The 23,292-nt window shown below is 51.0% G+C and overlaps 1 protein-coding gene across 2 annotated transcripts in view; it reads right to left on the reverse strand.

Moving 5' to 3' along the window:
* Nucleotides 1–23,119, reverse strand: part of ACVR1 (activin A receptor type 1) — a 46,021-nt gene extending 22,902 nt beyond the window's left edge. For both annotated transcript variants that reach the window (XR_009418777.1, XM_059475897.1), the window contains exon 1: nucleotides 23,006–23,119. The gene's annotated coding sequence lies outside the window, so the exon portion shown is untranslated. The remainder of the gene's footprint in view (nucleotides 1–23,005) is intronic.
* Between the last annotated feature and the right edge of the window lie 173 nt (nucleotides 23,120–23,292).

Consider the following 23,292-nt stretch of genomic DNA (forward strand, 5'->3'; position numbering starts at 1 on the left):
TGCAAAGTGTCCTGGAAGTTTCTCCTAGTCAGTAACTCTGACACATTCACGAAGAGCCAATCCCTTGGTTCTTGTAAGAAAAAGAAAAGGCAGCAAAGCATGAGCGTCATTTAGAAATAAAAACAGCCTGCTCCCAGGGAACAGGGACAGGACAAGAGAAAACAGCATCAAGCTGTACCAGCGGAGGTTCAGGTTGCATAATGGGGAAAATTCCTTCACAGAAAGGGTTGTCCAGCCTTGGCACAGGCTGCCTGGCACTGTCCAGGGCAGTGGTGGAGTCCCCATCCCTGGAGGGATTTAGAAGTTGTGCAGATGTGGCACACTGGGTTAACAGCGTCCTTGCCACTGCTGGAAGAATGATCTGACTTCATGATCATAGAGGGCTTTTCCAACACAAACCATTCAGAGATTCCATGTGGGCAGCAGAACCTCCCAGCGGCTGCAGGAGGCAGAAAGCATTTGCCCCAGTGTAAAAGCTCAGGCTGTGTGTAGGTATTGCATCAGTACAGGGGTCTTGGGCAACCCACTGACAACGGGCTTACTCAAACAATGAAGCAAGCACAGACACTTTAAAATTGATCTGCAACTTCTTCCCAGTGCCTTTGAAGACACACGTGTATCTTTCCATATCATTTGTTGCTTTGCAGGGTAAATAAATTCACCAGGAGGCAGTTGCCAAGGATTAGCATTGCCCTGTGGAACAGCCTTCCCCTGCAGAGCCCATGCTCAGCAGCATCGCTTGAAAACCCTCCTTCACCAATCCCTGGCTGTGGCTCACTCATCACGGCACCACCGGGGGCACCTGCACAGCGAGGTGTGCAGCTCCACATGGGCACGAGGCAGCACACAATGAGCACGGGGGGTTTGTAGGCCCGGGAGCTGCTCAGGGGAATGCTCAGGGAAATGCTCGAGTTTCACCTCACACGAACCAGGCGCGCACAGGTATCTGCTCAAGACACTCAGATGAATTACTGTGGCTTCTCACACATTTCACATACAAACAAAGGTGTTATTTTATTATGCTACACACATTTCCTTGTTGTACAGGCAATGAACACGGGGGGTTTGTAGGCCCGTGAGCTGCTCAGGGAAATGCTCAGGTTCAGTTTCACCTCACACCAACCAGGTGTGCACAGGTATCTGTGTGCTCAAGACACTCAGATGAATTACTGTGGCTTCTCACACATTTCACATACAAACACAGCTCCCGTCCCCAGTGCCACCGGGACACGGCTCCCGTCCCCAGGACACGGCGCCATTGGGACACGGCCACGGCCAGCGCCAGCCCCGAGGAACCGCAGGGCCTGCAGCACCCCCTGCTCTGCAAACAAACGTCGCTCTGCCCCAGAGCTGCGCCACAATCTCTGCAAGGAACTCACAGCCCCAATGAGATCACTGACTGCTAATCATTTTCAAATGCTTTTTAGTAACTGGTTAAATATTACAGAGCTTGCCTGCTCAGAGTTTCTGCAGAACACTCCAGCCAACCAAAACAAACATTTCCAAAAACAAATCTTTGGCTTGGTTATCACCAACAAAAGTCCTATTTTTTCCCTTAAAAAAAAAAAAAAGCTGCGGTTTTTTTCCTGCTTTTCCCAGTTTTTCTTTACACAAATTTTAAAAACTCATTTCTTTATTCTGGGTTGCAGAGAAGCCTGGGTCTGATGATGTGCACCTTTAGAGACCATCTCTCACTGGGGCACACCCTGCTGCAAGATAACTACGTCGGCTAGTTCCTACAAACGCATTAATTAAGCAGCAGTCTCAGGGTTTTCACACATGCAGGGACCTAGAGAAGTGCAAATGCTTTTTATTCGCAGTCCCTGACGCTATCAGGCCAATCATTCAGAGCCAAACCCCGGCTGAGGTCAAGGCGCTCCCTCACTCCCCAGGTGACCCCTCAGCTGTGCTGATATTTCACTCCAGCGAGGACCCTCATTTGCACATCAATAATCCCAGAGAGATTTCACAGATTTACCCTGGGTAATCCTGCACCTCCAGAGTTATTTTCACAGCGTCATCACCGCCAGAATATTCTACTTCTGCCCTTTAGCCCAAGCACCCTACCCTGAGTACAGCTGGGAGTATTTTAACAAAAATTAGCCAAAACTTTTTTTTTTTTAAATCCATTTCATTGCACTGTCAGAATAACACAATGGTAGCATGACTCAGCAAACACATCCACTAGTTAACACAGACCCATCAAAGCTGGAAATACTATAGACATATACATATTTTTATTTGTGTATATACGTAAATCTATAAACCTGAGGCAGGAAAGGCACAGAGGAACACAGCACATGGCAGGGGTACTGAGGAGAGACAAGAGAGCCTGGCTTCACACCTCCAGCTCACTGCTGGGGGATTAAACTGGCATTAGAGCAGCATTCTTCAGGAGTGATGGGCTGCTACAAAGTCAGAAAGGTTAAGGGACATGGCAAAGTCAGGTATTCATTCTGCACCCCACTTACAGCTCAACTGCTCCTAGCCTCAGCCAGCCAAAGAAAATTAACCAACATTTATAGAGCAATCGGACTGAGAAGAGCAGCTCCTGACACTCCATAGGCACATGTCATGAAAAAGCATTTCCTCTCAGCAGAGCATTTCATTAACCATTACTCTGGAGTCCAGAAAACTGAATGTGATTAGCAATCCCAAGAAGAAGGAAACACCTTGCTGCATAAGAAAATCAAATCTTCAGAGATTATACTAGACCACCCCATAATTTTAGCAGTACTGTTCTACAGTTTGGTCTTGCCTGTTTGGACAGGCGGGAGCCACATGATTCTGTTCTTAAATCCAAGCTACAAACAAAGCAGGTGCTGCTCTGGCCCTGGTGCTCCTCAGGCTCCCCTCTCCCAGCTGCTCAGACGGAACACCCAGCAGCAGGGGTGTACAGAGCCTCGTGAAACCCAGCAACAACAGTGAGGGGCACTCACTGGCAAGGGGAATGCAACCCAAAGCTGGCTTGAAGACAGTACCGTGAGACCAGCTCAGGCTTTTCTCCATCTTGAACCTTCCAGTGGTATTTCTGTTCTTCCCACATCAGCAACATTACCCTCAGTGCTGCAGTTCTCAGCTTTACCCAGTTCTCTCCCTCCACCATGATCCTCTCCCTCAAGGCATCCTGCAAACTGTCCCCCTTTCTCATCTGAGGCTTCACAAGGTACCCCAACCTCCACAAAGGTCTCTGTTCCACTCGCATCTTACCTGTGGCAGTCTCACCTGGGATACTGATCCCTCTAACATTCAGGCCTAAAACAGCTCCAGAACTTCACAAATCACTTTGTCCTGGCATTCCTCAGCTGCTGTTACAGCTGTGTCTACTCTGAGCTCTCAGGCAAACCCTGTGTTCCCCCTGGTACAGGAGCTCCCCATCACCGTCCCAAATGATGTCCATCCCTGCCTGCTATGCATCCCTCAGTCCAGTTATCAGGCACCTGGTCACCTCTCCAAACACCAAATGTGTCACAATTATACACAATTCTGACTCTTCTTTCCAGAGCTGTTTAAAGTATTCCCTTTCCACCTATTTAGCTGTATGCTGTCAAACTCATACATCTCACATGGCCTTGCCAAACCTGACTGTACTCACAGATCTTCTGAAAACCATTCCATGGATTCATACAGGGTTTTGGTTTAATTGCTGCAGAAGCCAAAAGCAGCCAGTCTCATCCCTATTTAAAGCTAAACTCCCAAGGCTGACCTCACACACACACACAGAGCTGCAGATGTGAAGCACAATGAGAGCCAGAGCTCTCCTTTGGGACCAACCTGGCTGTGGAGCTCTGCACCACACCTATCAGCAGCTGGGAACAAGGCCACTCTCACCATTCCAGGGAGCTCATGACACATACCCAGTGGCTATTTCCAAGGTCCCACATCTCCACACAGAGCACCCAGCCACGACTGGGAATGTGACACACTGAGGACACTGAGTCAAAGCCCACCTTCAGCAACTGCTCCTGAACACAGTCAGCACCCAAACATGCTTTGGGCCAACAGCCCTCCTCACCCATGGGCTGTGATGGAGGAAGAGATCATTCTGAATAGCACACAAGGCAGCTCCTGCTCACACACAGACCATCCCACTCTTTTTCAAACAACATCAAACCATTTTCCTCAGTGGAAAACTCAAGTTAAAGGAGTAAATGTACTTCCCACAAACAACCTGCTATACAAACTGTTCCTACAAAGGGTCAAGAAGCACTAAAGCACTGTCAAAGGCATGAGGAAATAAATTTTGGATACTCTGGATAGTAACTGTCATCAATCTGTCAGCCAGATAATGCTGAAGGAAAGGACCAACAGTCAGAACAAAAAGGTTTCCGTGTCCCTATCACTCACTGCTCAGTGGAAATGGAAAGCCAGGTTGGTGAACAAGGCCAGATCTGACTTCACAGAAACCTTCAGCATTTTCACTCATCTTCTGGCCACAAGACAGACTCTTCTGGGTTTCATGGTCTAAAGCTTTCCATTCAAAAAGCAGCAGCAAAACTCTACCCCAGGTTCTCACCAGCACAGCTCTAATTGTGAGTGCTCTGCAGTTAGCAGGAACACAGCTGCAGAGAGAAAGCAGAAGCTGCCATGTCTGCCTGTGAGCATGCAGTTAGGCCAGGAACCATCTGAACTTCAGCTGGACTAGACACTAAGAAAACCACAATAAAATGGACTGAGGCATCCAAAATTATTCTCAGAAAATAGGCCAGACCAGGCATGAAAACATCTGGGCTTGGCTTGAGTCATGAACCACATGAGCAAGACACCCCACTGCTGCCTGCGGGCCCGAGTGAGGAATGTGAGCAGCACAAAGGTAGGCAGAGCAGTCTCCCACACCCAGATTCCCTTTCTGCATCTTCCTGCACCGAACATGCAACAGGCCCTTTATTCTGACATGCCCTGCCCATCCCAGTCCAGTGGGATTTCTAAGGATGGCATTTCTGGGACATCAGGTAATGCATACACGATCACAGCTGGTCAGGCAGCCAGCTCCAGGCGTGTATTCCCACTTCTGAGACAAAAACAAGGCCAAAAAGGGTTAAACCATTGCAGTCCTGGCCTATGCTGGCACACACGTCCAGCTGGCCAACACTGAACACGTTCCAAGGATCCCTTACTGTGCTACACCAACACACAGCAGCTCCCCCTGCTCCCTCGCACCCTGGTTCCAGTAACTTACACAAACTGGTGAGGACAAGCTTATCCCAGCTGTAAGCAGCAAACAGCCAAGACCTCATCTACCAGGAGGACTGCAGCAGCTCAGCTCCTGTGTCCCTCAGATGAGTCAGTGCCAGCATTATTCCCTTCTAGCTTTACAGCACTGAGGCAAGTGGAGTGAGCATTCTCACCAGAGCTGCTCTCTGAGGCCAGAAAGCCCCAAAGGACTCCACACCACAGTGGGAAAGATGGGGATGGGCCACTGACCAGAAACTGCTACTGCCTAGACTCAGTAATGAAAGAGGGGAAAAAGCAAAGATTAAGGAGGAAGTCAGCAGAACTTCAGTGATTAATTAAAAATAATCTGCTCATACATTTTGGAAATAAGCCTGACAGGACAAACAGGTATGAAAGAGACACAGGACACAGTATATTCATGCCTTTAATATAACAGAGAAAATTGATAGAGTATTATACATATAACCTATGGACTAATCCAGGAAATCCCTTTTCTGGCCACCACATGTACTCCTAACATGCATTTCAGCACTCTTACTTCAGAGTGGATTGACCTGGGTCCCCTCACTGGAAGGTGCTACCACACATGGCTCCAAGCTGCCCAGCAGAGGCTGAGAACTTGACGCCCACGTTTCAGGACAGAGCACATTTGCCATACACCAGCCTAGTCTCCTCCAGAAGAAATCCAGCTTACAGATGTCCAAACCACTCTGCAACTCCCAATAAATGGAGCTCCGGGCAGGGACAAGCTTCAGAAAACCCACTGGTGCTCCAAGACAGAGGCCCAACGCAGTAAGAGCCATAGAGCCACCTGACCCCAAAAGCACGTTTGACCAACAGCCCCTCAGCTCTGCATCCCCCAAACCCCGAGGCAGCTGCTGAGGGCAAGCAGGATGCCAGGAGGGGTAAGAATTAACTTGTACCAGGAGAAGGGGGACGCACACCCGAAGCAAGCCCGCTGCCCCGCTGAAGGCAGAGCTCAGTGCCACGGTGGTGGCCCCACAGCTGGCATGGGGCACTGCCAGCCCAGGACTGCTTTCCAGGGACAGCCCGGGCTCCTCAGCACTGCTCACACCATTAATGAAGGTTTTATCTCTCCCTCTTCCTGTCAGCTCAGATCCAGACAGGCTGACTCTGTTAACATTAGAATGCTTATTTTTCCCCTATCCACTATCTCCAAGCCAAAACAACATCTGGAACTTCAGCCTGCCATACAGAGAGAGACAGATTATAACTGAAAAAAGCTACACATCAGCTTCCAAAGCTTTATACGTTTCTGCTTTTATCTGAACTTCCCACATGTACCTTCCAAACAGCTCCACAGGGAGAACTGATTCCTTCACAGAGCCTCCCCAACACAATGTTTCATTTCAGAATAACCTCAAATGATTATCAGAAAAATAACAGGAGCAAAACCGATAGGAAAGTTTAGAGTAAGAATGTACCGTCTGCTGCTTGCACAAAAGAGAGGTGACATACCAGTGACCTAGAAAAGGAAATTAAACAAAGAATATTACTTTTGTGTGTTACTTGATAAAGTAATGGAAGAAAAACCTGGCGCCATTTCAGACTACACAAAGGTCCTACTTTAACAGACAGCTGTCTCCAGTGTCATTTAAGTGTGCTTTTTGCTTAGATCATGGTCAATGAATCATGAAAATCAATACAGATGGAAAACATAAAACCACGCTGCAGACAGGCTCAGCAGTGGAGCGTGTACCAACTAGCACCAGCCTCGGCTGGAGAGAGACGTGCCAAATAAACACAGACTAGTTTTTCCAACAACATTTATTTAACTCTTAGTAGTTAATTAACAGAAGTCATGACTACTGGTTATTTTCTAACCAGCCATCCCACTGCAGTTACACACGCCAGGCTCAGCACCCGAGCTCTGCTCTCCCTCTGCCCCGCGGCTGCTGGTGCTCCCGGCCTCACCCACAGCTGCCCCAGCCCAGCTGGTGATTGGGGACAGCAGGGCCAGGCCAGGGTGGCCGAGATGCTCTCCAGAGCAGCCCAGCTCCGCCGTGCCCCTCTCCTCCGATGGCACACAGCTCCATGTCCCCAGGGTGGCCGAGATGCTCTCCAGAGCAGCCCAGCTCCACCGTGCCCCTCTCCGCCACTGGCACACAGCTCCATGTCCCCAGCTGCCCGCCAAGGCCAGCTCAGTGCTCGGGGACAGCAGGGCCAGGCCGAGATGATCTCCAGAGCAGCCCAGCTCCGCCGTGCCCCTCTCCGCCACTGGCACACGGCTCCATGTCCCCAGGGTGGCCGAGATGCTCTCCAGAGCAGCCCAGCTCCGCCGTGCCCCTCTCCGCCACTGGCACACAGCTCCATGTCCCCAGCTGCCCGCCAAGGCCAGCCGGGGTGCTGGGACAGCCCTGCCCCGAGGCCACGCTGCTGTGCTGCCTGCTAAGCAACCAATGCTCTCGGAGCAGGAATTCCCATTTCCCAGCCCCCTTGGAGCAGTTACCCCACTGCTGGTCCGGGCTGCAGGAAGCTGCCATGCTGCTGCCAATCGCAGCATTATTTCCAGCTGACAATCATGCAAAACCAATTTGAATGGCCAAAGCAGAGTGAAGTGTATGTTTTCAGGAACAAACAAAACAAGTGTCACGGGTTTCTGTGCCTAGCATCAGAGTTTTAACATAACACAGAGTGGAACCCAATTAAAATAGTTCTCGTTGAACGGAATCGATCGTGTTGCAAGTGGAACGACAGAGAGCCAACCTCACATTGTACCAATGCTTTGACAGTCTCATAGCAATGACCATCAGTTCAAACACACAGCTCATGCCACCTCCAGTGAAGCAACAGCAGCATAAGCTCAAAATGGTAATTTGCTGCTGAATACAGACAGAAACTCTGTGCAACACTCAGAAATTAGTCATGTTTTAGCAGATTTTTGCTTTGCACCCAGCTGTTGCTTGTTCACAAGGCACCTACTCACATATTAGCCATTTCCCTCTGAAAAGCAGGATTAACTCACAGCAATAGTACTCAGCAGCAATGACACTTGGCCCGCCCAGCCCCTGTCCCCTCTCTGCGGGTCCCCAGCCTGCCCTGCAGCAGCCAGGCACTCCAAAGGAAGCTGAGCAGTGCCAGCAAACAAGCAGATCTGAGCTGAATAAACAAATTCTCTACCAATGCTTTTAATACATTATTTTTCTGACAGTAGGCTGAAAAAAAAAAATTACTAAATCATCTCCAAAACCCCCAGAACTGACTGAATAATATGAACTCACTTGACAGTATGAGCTGGTAAAAACAGAAGTCACCCCTACTGATGTGCACAGCCCTTTGGGAACATTCAGCACAAACACGGACGAGACCGAGTTCCTTTGTACCAGAGCTTTCCCACTGAGGGCTGATGGCAAGGACTTCCCGCGTTGTCCCTCTCACCATTTTCAGGACAGATCATCTAACAATCCCTATGGCTTCCCAGAGCAAAGATAATCACAACCTGGGCAAGCAGACTTTGAAGCTAAAGCCAGTGAGTCGCTATTGTGTGAACTTGGTTATTGGTCGGGTTTGTTTCTCATTAAGAGATATTTATGCAGTCAAACAAAATCTGCTCTGCCTAGCACTTCCCTGAACCCCAAGAGCACTGCAGCAGCATTCTCCCAATACCCATTGCATGACCACGCAGGAAACTGAACTGCAGCTACCTACACAAGTTACACCACTGAACTACTTAACCAAGAAAAGCACTTCGATCTTGTCTCTTTTTCTGTTCCCATTCTTAACACCACGATCATTTCCACTCACTCCAAGCTCCTGAAAGTGATAATTTGGGGAAGACAAGGGTTGCTAGACACCAGTCAACACTGAGCTACTGATACAAACACACTGCTGCAAGCAACCCTACTACTAACAACTGAGTTTTAGCCAAGAACTTTGCTAAGAGATGACTCCTCTGTTCAGAGACACCTATTTTTGGACCTGCAACTGCACATTACCTCCCTGACCAGCAATAAACCCCCTATGTCCCTGCAGCACTCAGTGCTCTGGAGCCCTGCCACTGTCCCACCTCCACACACCCCGGGGCAGGCAGGCTCCTCTCAGCACCACAGGTAAGCCTGGAGCACAAGGCAGGTCCTGTCTGCAAACTGCTGGGAACACAAACCCCAAGCAGAGGCTCTGCTCCATGGTCTGTATTTGACCAAACAGCACAGCATCAGCCCACCTGCCACCAGTGAGGAGGAGAGGGTGAGAGATGTTTGAACAGCTCTGCTGTCAGCCCTGCAAAAGCCTGAGATGTCACTGCACCGTGACAGAGCTACCAGCAGCACCAGCTTGGAGCAGGCAGAACAAGCCACAGAAAAACCCCAAAAACACCGAGTTCCCACAGCAGGGCTACAGAGAAATCAAACAGCTTCAAAATGATTCTGTGGTAAACCTCCCAGGGGCAGAGTTGCCAAACCAGCAATTCTAGGGAGGGCTGGACAAGCCAGAGCTCTCTGCAGGTCTGCACGGCTCCCTGGGAGAAAGCAACCCCCTGGCCACCCGAAAATCCAGCCAGGCTGCACAGGCTGCGCCCAGCAAGGAGCACCACACTCACTGCCTTCAGCACCACTGGGAGCATTTCACTCCACTTGGGCAGGGATGTACTTGGGGTGGAACTTTCTTGGGACTACTACCAGGGAAAAAACAGCTACAGAAATGAAAAATAAACCCAACCAAGTGATTATGTGACCATAATGATTCAAAATTCAAAGTTTAACAAACAAAACAAAAAATTTCCCCACAATCCACACACTTGGAATTTTACCTGGTTACCTGAAATTTTCAAAACTGCATTTAACATTGGTATGGGTGGAATATTCATTTCAGGTTTTGGTGTGGCGTTAAATGCTTCCAAGTTGATCAAGGTGATTTAAGTCAGGAAGTTGAGAACAACTTAAATAACCAATTTTAGATCTGATTTTGTACTTATTTTTGTTCTTTTGTAAGAAGGGTTTAATTGTTGTTGAAGACAAATGAACATCTTGGTAAGACTAACTAAATAGTCTTTAAAGACCATTTCCCTCTCCATCCCTCTATTCCAACACTCAGAAACTCAGGTCCCCATTTTTTTATGGAGAAGAATACATTTGTTTTGATTCTTCACTGTTATAAACACAATACTTTAATGTTTATTTTAGTTGGAGAACAGGCTTACAGCGGCCTGACTGCTAATTCTGTAAGAAGAATTATCAAGGCCTTTTGCAAGTCAGGCCCCCTTACCAGCCCAAGGACACCGGAGCTGCAGCTCCCAGGCTGACCCAGCCCAGGCCAGCACGGTGAGCCTGTCAGGGTGACCTGGGCAGGGCAGACAGGGGCACCCTGAGTCCCAGCCCCTGGCTCTGCTGTGCTGCTCCCGGGCCGAGTCCCAGCCCCTGGCTCTGCTGTGCTGCTCCCAGGCTGGTCCCAGCCCCTGGCTCTGCTGTGCTGCTCCCGGGCTGACCCAGCCCCTGGCTCTGCTGTGCTGCTCCCGGGCCGAGTCCCAGGCCCTGGCTCTGCTGTGCTGCTCCCGGGCCGAGTCCCAGCCCCTGGCTCTGCTGTGCTGCTCCCAGACCGAGTCCCAGCCCCTGGCTCTGCTGTGCTGCTCCCAGACCGAGTCCCAGCCCCTGGCTCTGCTGTGCTGCTCCCGGGCTGACCCAGCCCCTGGCTCTGCTGTGCTGCTCCCGGGCCGAGTCCCAGGCCCTGGCTCTGCTGTGCTGCTCCCGGGCCGAGTCCCAGCCCCTGGCTCTGCTGTGCTGCTCCCAGACCGAGTCCCAGCCCCTGGCTCTGCTGTGCTGCTCCCGGGCTGGTCCCAGCCCCTGGCTCTGCTGTGCTGCTCCCAGGCTGGTCCCAGCCCCTGGCTCTGCTGTGCTGCTCCCGGGCTGACCCAGCCCCTGGCTCTGCTGTGCTGCTCCCGGGCCGAGTCCCAGGCCCTGGCTCTGCTGTGCTGCTCCCGGGCCGAGTCCCAGCCCCTGGCTCTGCTGTGCTGCTCCCAGACCGAGTCCCAGCCCCTGGCTCTGCTGTGCTGCTCCCAGACCGAGTCCCAGCCCCTGGCTCTGCTGTGCTGCTCCCGGGCTGACCCAGCCCCTGGCTCTGCTGTGCTGCTCCCGGGCCGAGTCCCAGGCCCTGGCTCTGCTGTGCTGCTCCCGGGCCGAGTCCCAGCCCCTGGCTCTGCTGTGCTGCTCCCAGACCGAGTCCCAGCCCCTGGCTCTGCTGTGCTGCTCCCGGGCTGGTCCCAGCCCCTGGCTCTGCTGTGCTGCTCCCAGACCGAGTCCCAGCCCCTGGCTCTGCTGTGCTGCTCCCAGACCGAGTCCCAGCCCCTGGCTCTGCTGTGCTGCTCCCGGGCCGAGTCCCAGCCCCTGGCTCTGCTGTGCTGCTCCCAGGCTGACCCAGCCCCTGGCTCTGCTGTGCTGCTCCCAGACCGAGTCCCAGCCCCTGGCTCTGCTGTGCTGCTCCCAGGCTGGTCCCAGCCCCTGGCTCTGCTGTGCTGCTCCCGGGCTGACCCAGCCCCTGGCTCTGCTGTGCTGCTCCCGGGCTGACCCAGCCCCTGGCTCTGCTGTGCTGCTCCCGGGCTGACCCAGCCCCTGGCTCTGCTGTGCTGCTCCCAGCCCCTGGCTCTGCTGTGCTGCTCCCAGGCTAGTCCCAGCCCCTGGCTCTGCTGTGCTGCTCCCAGGCTGGTCCCAGCCCCTGGCTCTGCTGTGCTGCTCCCAGGCTGACCCAGCCCCTGGCTCTGCTGTGCTGCTCCCAGCCCCTGGCTCTGCTGTGCTGCCTTTGGGCGCCCCTGGGCACGGCCCCACCAGCCCACACACTGCCAGGACAAACACCCTCAGAGATCTCTGACCTGTTAGATGGGAGGGAGTGTTTAACCACTCTCTAAACCCTCCTCATGATGCAGCTGGGCTGAGCATTTAACAAACTTTATTTAGTATTTACTGTGGGGTTTCATGAAAAACAAGTAAACAAAAATACAAATTAAAGTAAACCCAAAACAGTTCAGCCATTTAAAGTAATTTTAACTTTTATACTCCAGACACACAACCCCAAAGGTGCCATCTGTTTCTTCACAACTTTCAGGGAAGAGTCAGCTCAGCAATGAAAACCTCATGAATTCCTCAAATCTTTCCAAAAAGATTTGTTCAAAGTCTAATTTAGTCTAAGTTTTAGCTTGCTAGTTCATAATTCAGAATTAAATCAGATGCTTTTTTTTTTTGCATGTTTTATATGGAAAATATTTACTATGTTCCTTTACTGTATTTAAACATTTTAAGTTACTTCAACAGAGAAGACACGCTCTTCAAGGGTTTTTTGTTTGTTTGTTTGTTTTGTAAGAAAGTAGCCTTTCAAGATCAGAGAATCAACAGAATCTCCCTGTAAGATCAGATACTCAAATATTTCCTTGGTGTCTAAGAAACTGACCAACTATTACACCAGAAACCCCACCTCCATGCTCAGCTCTAACTCATATTGGCCATACAAGCCTCTTTCTTTGGCCTTGGTTTGCTTCTTGACACAGTAGCTACTCAAGACCCATAATCATCTCCCAAAAAGAAGGTAACACATTAAGCACTTTTTTCCTCCAGCTGTGGTCCTAAGCACAATTTGGGTAAAACCTGCAAGCTGCACCAAGCTGTCGGCTAACACACTCACAGGCGTCTTTCAGACAATTATGACATGCAAGTGCTTCTGGCTCGTCCAACATTCATTTTTTAATTACATGCCTTTATGAACTCAAGTTCAGAAGAAACCCTTTTTCACATACAACCCAACACACCTGTGGAACTGAAACAAGATCAATCATGTCAAAAAGCCCAAAGATTTTTGGAAGACTATTTCAGAACTTGGAGAAAAAGCCCCACATTTGGTATCCTTTCCCACTGCTGGCACACTGACCCCTCAGAGGCTTCATTTGCAGGCTGCGGGTCACTGCTGTTTGTGACTTTGGTCTGGTTCACGTCCCTTGGTGTCCACACTGGGCAGCAGCTCAGAACAAACCTCGTCTAGGCCCACTCAGGCTGGGCTGGGTGAGCCGTGCCCCTCGGGGCACCCCGAATCCGCCCAAGGAGGGTCCCAGCAGCGCAGGGACAAAGGGCTGTGCTCTCCAGCCCCACAGCCGGAGCAGAGCCCGGGCACTGCCCACAAGGAACAGCTGCAAAACCACAGTCCCAGCCTGTGAGACAGGGTCACAGTGCCCCTGGCAGCTTCTCAGGCAAGGCCATCCCAAGGCAGACACAGCAACCCTTTGCCATCACACTTCTCCTGACTTGCCAGCAAGGACCTTGCCACAATGACAGTGAGCTGTGGTCACCAGAGCAAGGCAGCCCACCCTAGGCCCCACTGACACGTTTCCAGGCACTGTTTCATCCACACTCTCAGGACGAGAAGCATGTGCAGAGGTGAACAGCACCACTTGTCAGCTGACAGCAGTAACACTCTGCCAGAGACACCGGGCCACATGCCTGGCCCTCTGCCATCCCCTCCTCTGATGGAGTGCCACAGTGTCCCTGAGTGCCCCTGTTTCACACTGCACCCCTAGTTACTTGTACCTGCAATGGGGGCCAAACACCATCTTGGTTCTCCAGAACTCTCCTACAGCAGAAACCACCTTCACTGCCAGCACAGCAGCTCTTCACCCCATAGACCTTGCAGCCCCAGAGCCAGGGCCACTTTCAGCTCACAGGCATGTGAATTCCTACCAGGAGGCAGCCAAAAGCTCTGCGTGAGGCTCCTTCCCTCCCCAGGAAAACAAGGATTTGCCAATTTGTTTTGCCCAGTCACCCAGTGGCACACACACCCCTTAAGAAGGGTACATGCTCCTCTTTCCAGATTTCCATCACAGACAGGAAAACTGCGAATCTCTGTCTTCAAGGAGGGAACCTGTTGATGTTCTCACTCAGGTCTCAAAAGAGCCATCAAGTCCCAGGAGACAAACACGGCAGACTTTCCAAAGCTGCCAGGAACGGTTCTCACTGTTCCTCACAGGAGCAGCGCAGGCTGTCACGGGAACTTGCTGGGGCCACACAGGACTGATGCTGCAGAGCAAGAGCAATGGTGACAGAACCCCGTGCAGAGGAACAGCGGCCTCTGAATTGCACCTACTTCACATCAGGCTCAAAATGCCTTTCTCCTGCCTCCATCTGCCGCTGCGTGCTGTGAGGCGGCTCTATGGACCCAGCCTTGCGGAACAGCTTCCAGTTAATTCACCTTTTCCATTTGCTTTAGTCCGCTCCCCAGAGCTCCATATCCAGTAGATATTTATTTTAAAGCTAAGCCAAAACCATTCAAACACTAACACTTCAGGGCCTTCAATGCTCCTGGTTGCACACAGTAGGGCTTCTTTTAGAATAAAGAGCGTCCACTTTGGGAACTAAACCAACATAATTATAATTGGGCTGCATGTCAAAGTTTTACAAATCCCCAGACTGGAAATAAAGTAGGTTTTACTCCTCCCAGATCCTTTGTTACAGAAGGCATAAAACTGCACTGCAGCCTCAGGAACACCAATTCCCCACCAGAGATGCCAGGAACTGTGTAAGAAAACTGAGCTTCAAAATCCAGTTTGCTGTTCTGGCTCCTCACTGCATGGCATTCTGGCTCTCCTAGTGGAGAAACAAGTCAAAGTTCCCTCAAAATCCTGGACACTGTTCCACATGAAAGTCCAATACATATTTTCTTTGAATGTCTAAACAACGTCCAGGATCAAATCCCAACCAAAAAGATGAAGTCAAGGACTTTTCCAGTCATTGAAACATGCCACTTTTGCATCAGGCACGGAAATAACATATTTCTTTCAGACTTCTGATGGTGTTTAGGTTTTTATTTCCATAATTTAGGAACATATTGATTCACTCATTTGTCAAAATATTACTTGTGTCATAAGGAAGCTGTTTGGAGGGAAGGGAATAAACAGGTTCAGATTTTAGAACAGGTTTTGCAGAACAACCATGCCCAGGTTTGCTTTAGGGGTATGACACTAGTCTTACAAATGTGTAAAATACCTACACCAAGACAGAAAAAACACCCTATTGTTTCAGCAAGCTGGGACATGTTACTCAGATTATTCTCCACTGGAGGTTGATGCAAACATGCCAGGTCCACAAACACACACAAAAGTGTCTACGTGGCATTTCTGGCACATTTGTAAAGGCCCAACTGACAACCAGCTAATGTGGGAGAGCAAAAGCCATGCCAAGGAGTTGCTGAAGAACTGAAGAAGTGCACAGGCTCAAGGGCAGGACCCAGGAGAACAGACACAGAGGAAAGGCCAAGGAAGGCAGCAGCCACGTCCCAGCCACGCCACCACAGCACACGGCCTGGGGACCTGAGGTGGGGCAGCACAGCCCACCTTGCTGAGCAGCCTCTGAGGTACAGCTTTTCCTCTATCCCAGTGACTTGAAATAACTTGAATGCTTCTTTCTGGACAGAGACGGGTTCAAATTATGCAAAGAAGCTGGAGGACAGCCAAGACTCAAAGGGTTTAACCTTGATCCCAACCACAAAGATGCACCTCTGCTCTCACAGACGGGCGTTTGCGAGCTGGTCTGGGCACAAAGCGCTGCCCTACTGAGCTAAAGGGAGAGGAACAAGACATCAAAGTGAGACCCTGGGCTCCCTCTGGCAGGGAGGACAGCTCCCGAGCGCAGAGATAAGCAGAGATGGTCCCACACCACATACACACCTAGCCACCCCTAAGAAGGAACACGGCTGGAGTAAAAAAAGTGTTTGCATGGCACTTTTCATCATCATCATTTCATTCAGACTCAGGATCTAGACAGGTTTTGCAACTCAGTCCAAAAATAAAGGTCAAGTGGAATAAAATACTTAGATCAATGCTCAATACGTAAGAATGCACATCCAGAAAAGAATTTCCTACTTTTTAAAAGCATTTCTTTTTCTATTGTAATCACAATCCCCAAGAGAACACACCCCTCTGTTTGGTGGTAGGTTTTTTTTAATTCACAGGGATCAGTATTTTTTTCATGCGCTAAGGGTACATCTCAAATGCTCTTTCTTATCATTTAACTTGAGCCTGTATTTACAAGTCAAATTAAAAATAGCCTTTTTTTTTAATGCACAACTTATTGTAATTCCACTCCTAAGGAGAGTTTAACACTCAGACTGGTGCACTACAAGTTGTACATGTTTTTGCTCTGACAACAGAAAATGAGAAGTAGAACACAGTCTGATCCTACAAGATTGACTGCCACAAACTCCGCTGCCAAATCATCCTCCTGATCCTGAAATCAGCTGGAATTGTCCTTTTTTTCCTCTTTTTTCCCCACTGGTTCCACTCAGATTCCACATCATCCTGTGCACATACTTTTATATCTCTATCTTTATTGCCAGTTAGTCTTTAAGTTCTATTCAGCAACTTCTGGAGAATGGAAAATTTTTATTCTCTATGTTGTTTATCACTCCAGCCTGGGATTTGCCCAGCCCATGCCATCAAAGTCGATGTTTTAGCAGACTGCTACCCACAACTGCAGCTGCAGCAAGCAGTTTACTCTCCAGCAGCAGTGAGGGCTGCAATTAAATGGATTAAAAAAAATAAAATTACTCCTTATGAAGTCAAGAAGAGTTTTAATGTGCAGTGCGGACCCGCAGCATGGACACAGCTTTTACCAATAACCGACGTGCAGCGTATCACTTATCTCTTCTCTAACATAATAAGAGTATTATAACATAATATGATACAATTGATATTCTCTTAAACCAAACCATTACCTTTTCATTTTGTTTTCACTTTTAAAATTCAGTCTGAAAATTACTTTAATTGTTGCAGTCCTCCCACACAAATACAAGAGACAAGTTTATTGCAATGGAGAGCCCTAAATAGCACCGTCTGGTTTGGGCTGACTAATACAAACAGACATTTTGTTTAATTTTACATTTGTTCCTAGGGAGATCTCACTCTCATCTATCTCCTCTACCTGGCGTTGCACAGCCCCTGACAGCACAGGGCACACCCGCGCCGGCGGGCTGGGCAGCGCGGGCAGCTCTGGCTCCGTGTGGGGCAGCTCGGGGACAGGCTGGCCACTGCCGTCACCGTCCTGCAGACAAGGGAGGGCAGGCAGGCGTGTGGGACCCCACAAACGCGTGTCCGAGCACGGGCTGGCGTCACAGCCAGAGCCAAGAGCGGGCCAGCAGCAAGGAGACCCGCAGGTCTCTCCCTGGGGAGCAGAGCACACCAAACACCCCCATGGCGCACCCAAGCAAGGCACCGGCCTTCACAAACACTGCCAGGCAGCTCACAGTGCTCTGCATCTGCTCAGCCGCTCATGGCCGCAGAAACCCCTCCTTAGCACCAGCACAAGAAAAATACCTGGGAATTAACTGGGTTACAAATAACCTGGCAGAGGCAGACTAAGCTTGAACCAAATGAATGCCTTATCCAGTGTATCTCACGGCCAGAGACGCCAGAACAGGATAAAGAACAGCACAGGGAGAAGGAGCAGCAGGACTACTCACTCCCCTGCCATTAGCAGCCAGTGAAAAGGTTTGCGCAAGCACAGCCCCAAGCGCCCTCGAAGCACCGGGCCAGGAACCCCGAGCCGCTCGGGGGAGGGCTGGAGGGGCCTGCTGGGGCACACGGGCTCCTGAAAGCAGGGCTCAGCACCTTCCAGGACTTCAAAGGGAAGCCACTTGCAGGCCGGGAGCTATCCCGGCTGGCGAGGCTGCCAGCCCGCTCCGCTGTCCCGGCAGCCTGGCCAGGAAAACAGCCCACCTGCAATTACACGCGGTGTTTGCTGGCCTCTCCTCTGCAGCTCATTAGCGCAGGGAAGGGCTGCAGTCAGAACAACAAAGCCCCGACCTCCAGCGAGCGCAGCTCGCTACGACTGCTCTGCAAGACAAGGAACAACTCCTCCTACCAGCTTCCATCCAACAGGATGGCCAGCTTCAGCATGCTGAGAAGGAACCTTCCAGGCACACAGGACAGAAGGTTAAGTGCTGCAGCAACACATCTTCTGTAAAAAGGCCCAGATAACAGCTTTTGGTGTTCCCCCTCACAATTTCTATCTCCATCTTGGTTATTTCAGACAACAGAAATTACTCCAAAGGCAGCCTTGGACAATCACCAAAATGGAGGTCTTGGTTTTAATAAGCTTTTCTTAACAAAGCCAAAGCCTTCCTTTCCCTAAAGCAGACTGGAGTTACTCTACAACAGGCTCCAGACACTTTCAGACCCATCTTTCCATCATCATAGGCAGGGAACAGTGACTTGGTGTGACCCTCCAGGAGTGTTTCAGAAGGGGGGATGCAGTGACAACAGGACTTCTGGGGTGAGAGCCACTGAACCGCCTCTGCACAGCAAAGGGAGGAACAACACACAGCCCTAACCAGCAATAAGCTGACTCCACAAGACGGCAGGAGCAGATGCTCAGGAAAGAGCACAAGGACACAGCATAAAAGGGTCACTCTTCCACGCTCCTCCCATTCCAACCCCACACCTCCCAGTCGAAGGTAAATTCCCAAGCCCAAAGCCGCACCTGAATCACTGCATGTTCTGGTCCCTCAAAGGCCTACCAACAGATTCAACTGTTCCTCAAAAGAAGAATAAGGCTCCTGAATATCCCACTGCAATCAGTCTACAGTTTAAACAGGCACCACACAAAAACTATTGGTTTTAACTTTAAAGCTGCTGACAATTGATTAAATCCAGTATTCCCCATTTCTTGCATAATAAGGGATTACCTAACACCATCCCTTCCCAATTACTCACATCAATTGTGACTTTAAGATCTCTATAGTATTTCCTTTCAAGCATTCCTCCCCTCAGCAAGTCAGTTTATTTACACACCACCTCACCTAGCCTTGCAAAACCAGGCTGAGCCAATGTCCTGTAAAGCTAAAACAGGTCTCAAGCTTGCAGAAACTGCAGGGCTGAAGAATATTGATTACCCCAATTGCTTAGGGACTTACAATGCCTTTGTAATCAAACAGAAGTCCATCCCTTGGGATAAGGGACCTTGATCTGGGGGGCTGAGAGGTGTTTCAGAGCTGGTGGCACAAGGCAGGCAAGGCACGTTCCAGCAGCGCTGGCAGAACCCTGTGCCCGAGAAGCCCCAGCACGCTGCCAGCACGGCGAGGCACTGCATGAGGGCAGGAGCACAGCACGAGAGGGACCTGCACCGCCTGCCACACCGACCCAGCCCCTGGATCGTGATGGCTCTGGCCTTCCAGGGAACGGCAGCACGTCAACTGGCAGCAGAGAAACGGGCACTGGAACCGCACTGCTGCTTTCTCCCACACACAGGAAGAGCTGCGCGCTTCCTGCGCTGGAGCACGGGCACACTGCTCACGCTCCTTCCAGGAAACAGCACCCATGCACCTCATGGCAAAGGTGTGCTCCAGTGCTGCTTCATACTGCAGCTCGTTCTCTGCGGATCTCACCAGAGCAGAAATTTGGGAGTGTGTTCTGAACAACCTCAACCCAGAGATGCAGCTCACTCTGAAACAGGAACCTGCGGCACTGTACACACACAATTCCAGAAGACCACACGTTAAGGAGGGGATTACCAGCACCTGAGACTGGCTCAGGCGCAAACTCACGGTCCAACGTAACACAGAAAACTACAGCACTACAACCACTTACTGTTATTGGACTGTACTTCTACGCTTTTGAAAGCATTACTCCAAAACCATGTTTCGGCTGCAAACACAGTGGGGAAAAAAAGGAATTCCTTGAAAGCATTTCCATGGAATTCCTTACATTTTGTAGTCAACAACATTTGATGAATTCGTGATCCCAGAACAGTTTTCAAACACATGTGAATTCAGCTTTCCAACATCGCCAGAAAACGCCACCATTCCTGTTTTTTACAGATATGTACAGGATATAAATGCCATATACTCACAACATGTGGCCACAGAACTTGTGCACAGCAGTGCTCAAAAGATGAGGATCTCAATAGCACGTGGTATCTCTGTAGCTAAGATGCTCTTAAACTCTCAGAGCTGACTACCCTCAGGTCCTAAAGGAACTAATCCATCCCCTGAGCCACGTGCACACCCTGGCTGAGGCCAGCCTGCCACCCAGCTCTGTGATACCCCTCAATCATCACACACAGAGGCACTCGGCAATCACCCGTGTTCTGTCAGGTGCTGCAGCTCCTGACAGATGCACAGCTGAGTGGGACAAGTTTTCAACCTGTTTATACACACTAGAGCAGGTATCAAGATGCCCAATTGAGAGTTCCAATACCAAGAATTTAAATGAATTCAAGAAGCTTTTTTTTGGCAGGGACAAGAAGGGCTGAACGGGTGCCTAATTATTTCACAACGGCTGTCCCTAGATCCTATTTTAGCATCGGGCTTTCATTAAATTTAAGCATGACTTCAGAGTACCAGCTGGCTGGAAAAAACAAAAACCACAAACACAACCCACTCACAACACCCCACGGGTGTTCTTTCCCCCGCCCATGTTCTCTTCCTACCCTCACCGAGGGCTTGGAAGACTCCAGTTCCATTTGGAAGGCCAGCCTCACAAGCAGATAAGTTCTGCAGGAAATGGCTATATTTAGCCCTCCCCTTTCCCCTCAGCTCCTCCACACACTAGCATTCTCCTGCAAAAGGATCGTTCTACTCGGTGATAGAGGTGATCTTCAGCAGGTCACCTCAGCAGAAAGAATGCAACCAACTTCATACGTGCTAAGAGAAGAGCGTGAACAACCACCAGAATATCAAATATTCAGCCACTGAGGCATAGAATAAAATTCTCACGTCTCAAAGCATGTTGAATTGCAAGCTCCAGGAACACAATATGCCCAAAATCACTTTCTCAGTGGTATCCATGGAGGGCAAGGCTGAACCTCTGCACGCACTATCTGGGTTTTCACCAATTTTGTCAGTAACTAACAGAGCCATCCTATTCTCTACAGAATATAAACACGAGGCAACAAACTTGACAGCTCTGCAACTAAGATACTTTTCTAATAAACAATTTTCTAAATTTATCTCCTAATAAATAATAAAAAAACATATAACAATGGTTCCTGGGCAGTGTATATCAGCACCAGGTCAGCAGGATTTCCCTTCCCCAGCTTGAAACTTTGAAACACATTATAAGACTTAAAAGCAAAAACATACAAAGGGACTTTTTCTCCCCTCAAGTTGTTTTGTTTAAATAACAGCTCGACCTGATATAATTCCGTCCTAACCATGATTTAGGCCTGTAAGAGCTGATTATTTACAAACTGAGGAGGCTGAGGTGTGAACTAAAAGTTTGTCCCAAAATGAAGACAGAACAAAACACACCTCTCACTCAGTGTGAGGAGACAAAGAGGCAAAGGGTTCCAGTCAGGAACCACTCCAAAGTCCTGTGCCACTGGGCAAGGAGCACACATGGCCCCCTGAAACAGAGGAATGCAGGTCTTATCCCAGCAAACAAATCCCGAGGGAAGGCAAACCTCTGAAACCACTGCACACACTTAACACCTCCTGGGGAGAGCACAGGGCATACAGGAACTTTTTGTTCCCTTAAAACAGATCTCTAACACCTCCTCCTCCAAAAAAAAAGGGTTTCGGCCATCAAAGGGCCCAGCCGTGCACTTGAGAGCTCTCCACAGCCAGGACTCCAGCTTTCCCATTTCAACTGCAAGGCACCCCAGCACTCTTCAAACAGCTCCAGCCCTTCAAGGACAGACCTCCGAGAGTATTTGCAAAGTGCCTGCTGCATTCCAGGTCACAACCGTCCCTCTGAAGATGAGTATAAGGATCACAGCAAAGATCATATTACAGGAAACAAAAGAAAAGCGAAAGTTTAAAAATAGACTTGTCATTGCCCACAGCTAACTGCTATAGCCACAGGAGTCTTCTTCAAGGAGAAGCTGGGCTTCAATGCAGACCATAAAAACACACGAGATTTGGAAAAAGAATCTGTTCTCTTCTGAGAACTCAATGCATCCGTTGTAAAACACGGTTTTGTACAAACGTGCCAGTTCTGCAGCTCAGTCCAGAACCTGGAAGTGCCCATCAGTAACCCCATCCTGAGGCACTGGTGCCTCCAGCACACCTACATGAACCCCAGCTCTTGGAGAACCTGATGAAGCTGAGCTGCTCTCTCAATCACTGGAAAACAAAGTGGTTTCATTTGAATTCATGTAAAAGTACTGCGAGAAACTGAAGTTCTTTTAACGCTTTTAATAGACAGAGTTGGAAGGACTGCCTGAGCAGCCTCCCCTCCTAGCTTCACGGCCCAGGTTTCACAGAGCAGCATGTGGGTTCAGAGCCGCCAGGTCAGCACGCACACCTGAGCGGGCTGAGAGCGGCTGCGTGCCCCGGGCCGTGAGGGCAGAGCCCCGGCAGGAGCCGGCCCCTCCTGCCCCTCGTGTCCCCGGAGCCCCGGGCGGGCTGAGAGCGGCTGCGTGCCCCGGGCCGTGCTCCCCGTGCAGGCAGAGCCCCGGCAGCAGCGAGCCCCTCCTGCCCGCGGAACCCAGGGCAGCGCCGGGCTCAGGACCCGCTCCGGCGGCTCTGGCCGCGGCAGCAGCCCCTTTAGCAACGACCGGCACCAGGGACTTTGGCCCGTACCTCTGCTATGCCCATTAAAGCTCGGGCTTCCAGCGCACCGCCGCGGGCAGCGGCAGCACACCCACAGGGAGCTCCCGCAGCCGCACGGCGGCCTCGGCCAGGGAAATTAGCTGCGCCCGGCCAAAGCACCGCACGTTGATGAGAGCAGGCAGCAGGGGAGCCGCAGCGCTGCCCGCCGCGCGGCACCGCGGCCATGCTGCGCCCCCCGAGCGCGGCCGCGGCGCCGCGGGGCCTTTGTGCGCCCCCCGCCCGGACAGGGACCCCGCGGCGCCGCCCCCGCCAACCCTCCCGGCGGCGGAACCGACCGGCTGCGGCAGCACGGACTCACCCGCTGGGCCGGCGCGACGGGGCGGGACGGAGCCGTAGGGAGCTGGCGGCGCGGGCCGTGCTGCGGCGCTGCCCCGCTCGGGCCGGCGGGGCCGGGGGCGGCCGCGGGCGGCGGCGGCTCCGCTGACAAAGGAGCGCGGGCGGGGCAGCGCCCGCACCGGCAATGGCCGAGCGTCACTTCCGCCCGCCGCCCCGCCCAGCGCCCCCTGCCGGCGCCGCGGGGACATGGCGGGCGCGGCCTCTGGCTGCGGTCGGGTTTGGGCTCGGGTTCCGGTTCCGGTTCCGTTT

The sequence above is a fragment of the Ammospiza nelsoni genome, chromosome 7, assembly GCF_027579445.1.
Source record: "Ammospiza nelsoni isolate bAmmNel1 chromosome 7, bAmmNel1.pri, whole genome shotgun sequence".
Classification (NCBI taxonomy): domain Eukaryota; kingdom Metazoa; phylum Chordata; class Aves; order Passeriformes; family Passerellidae; genus Ammospiza; species Ammospiza nelsoni.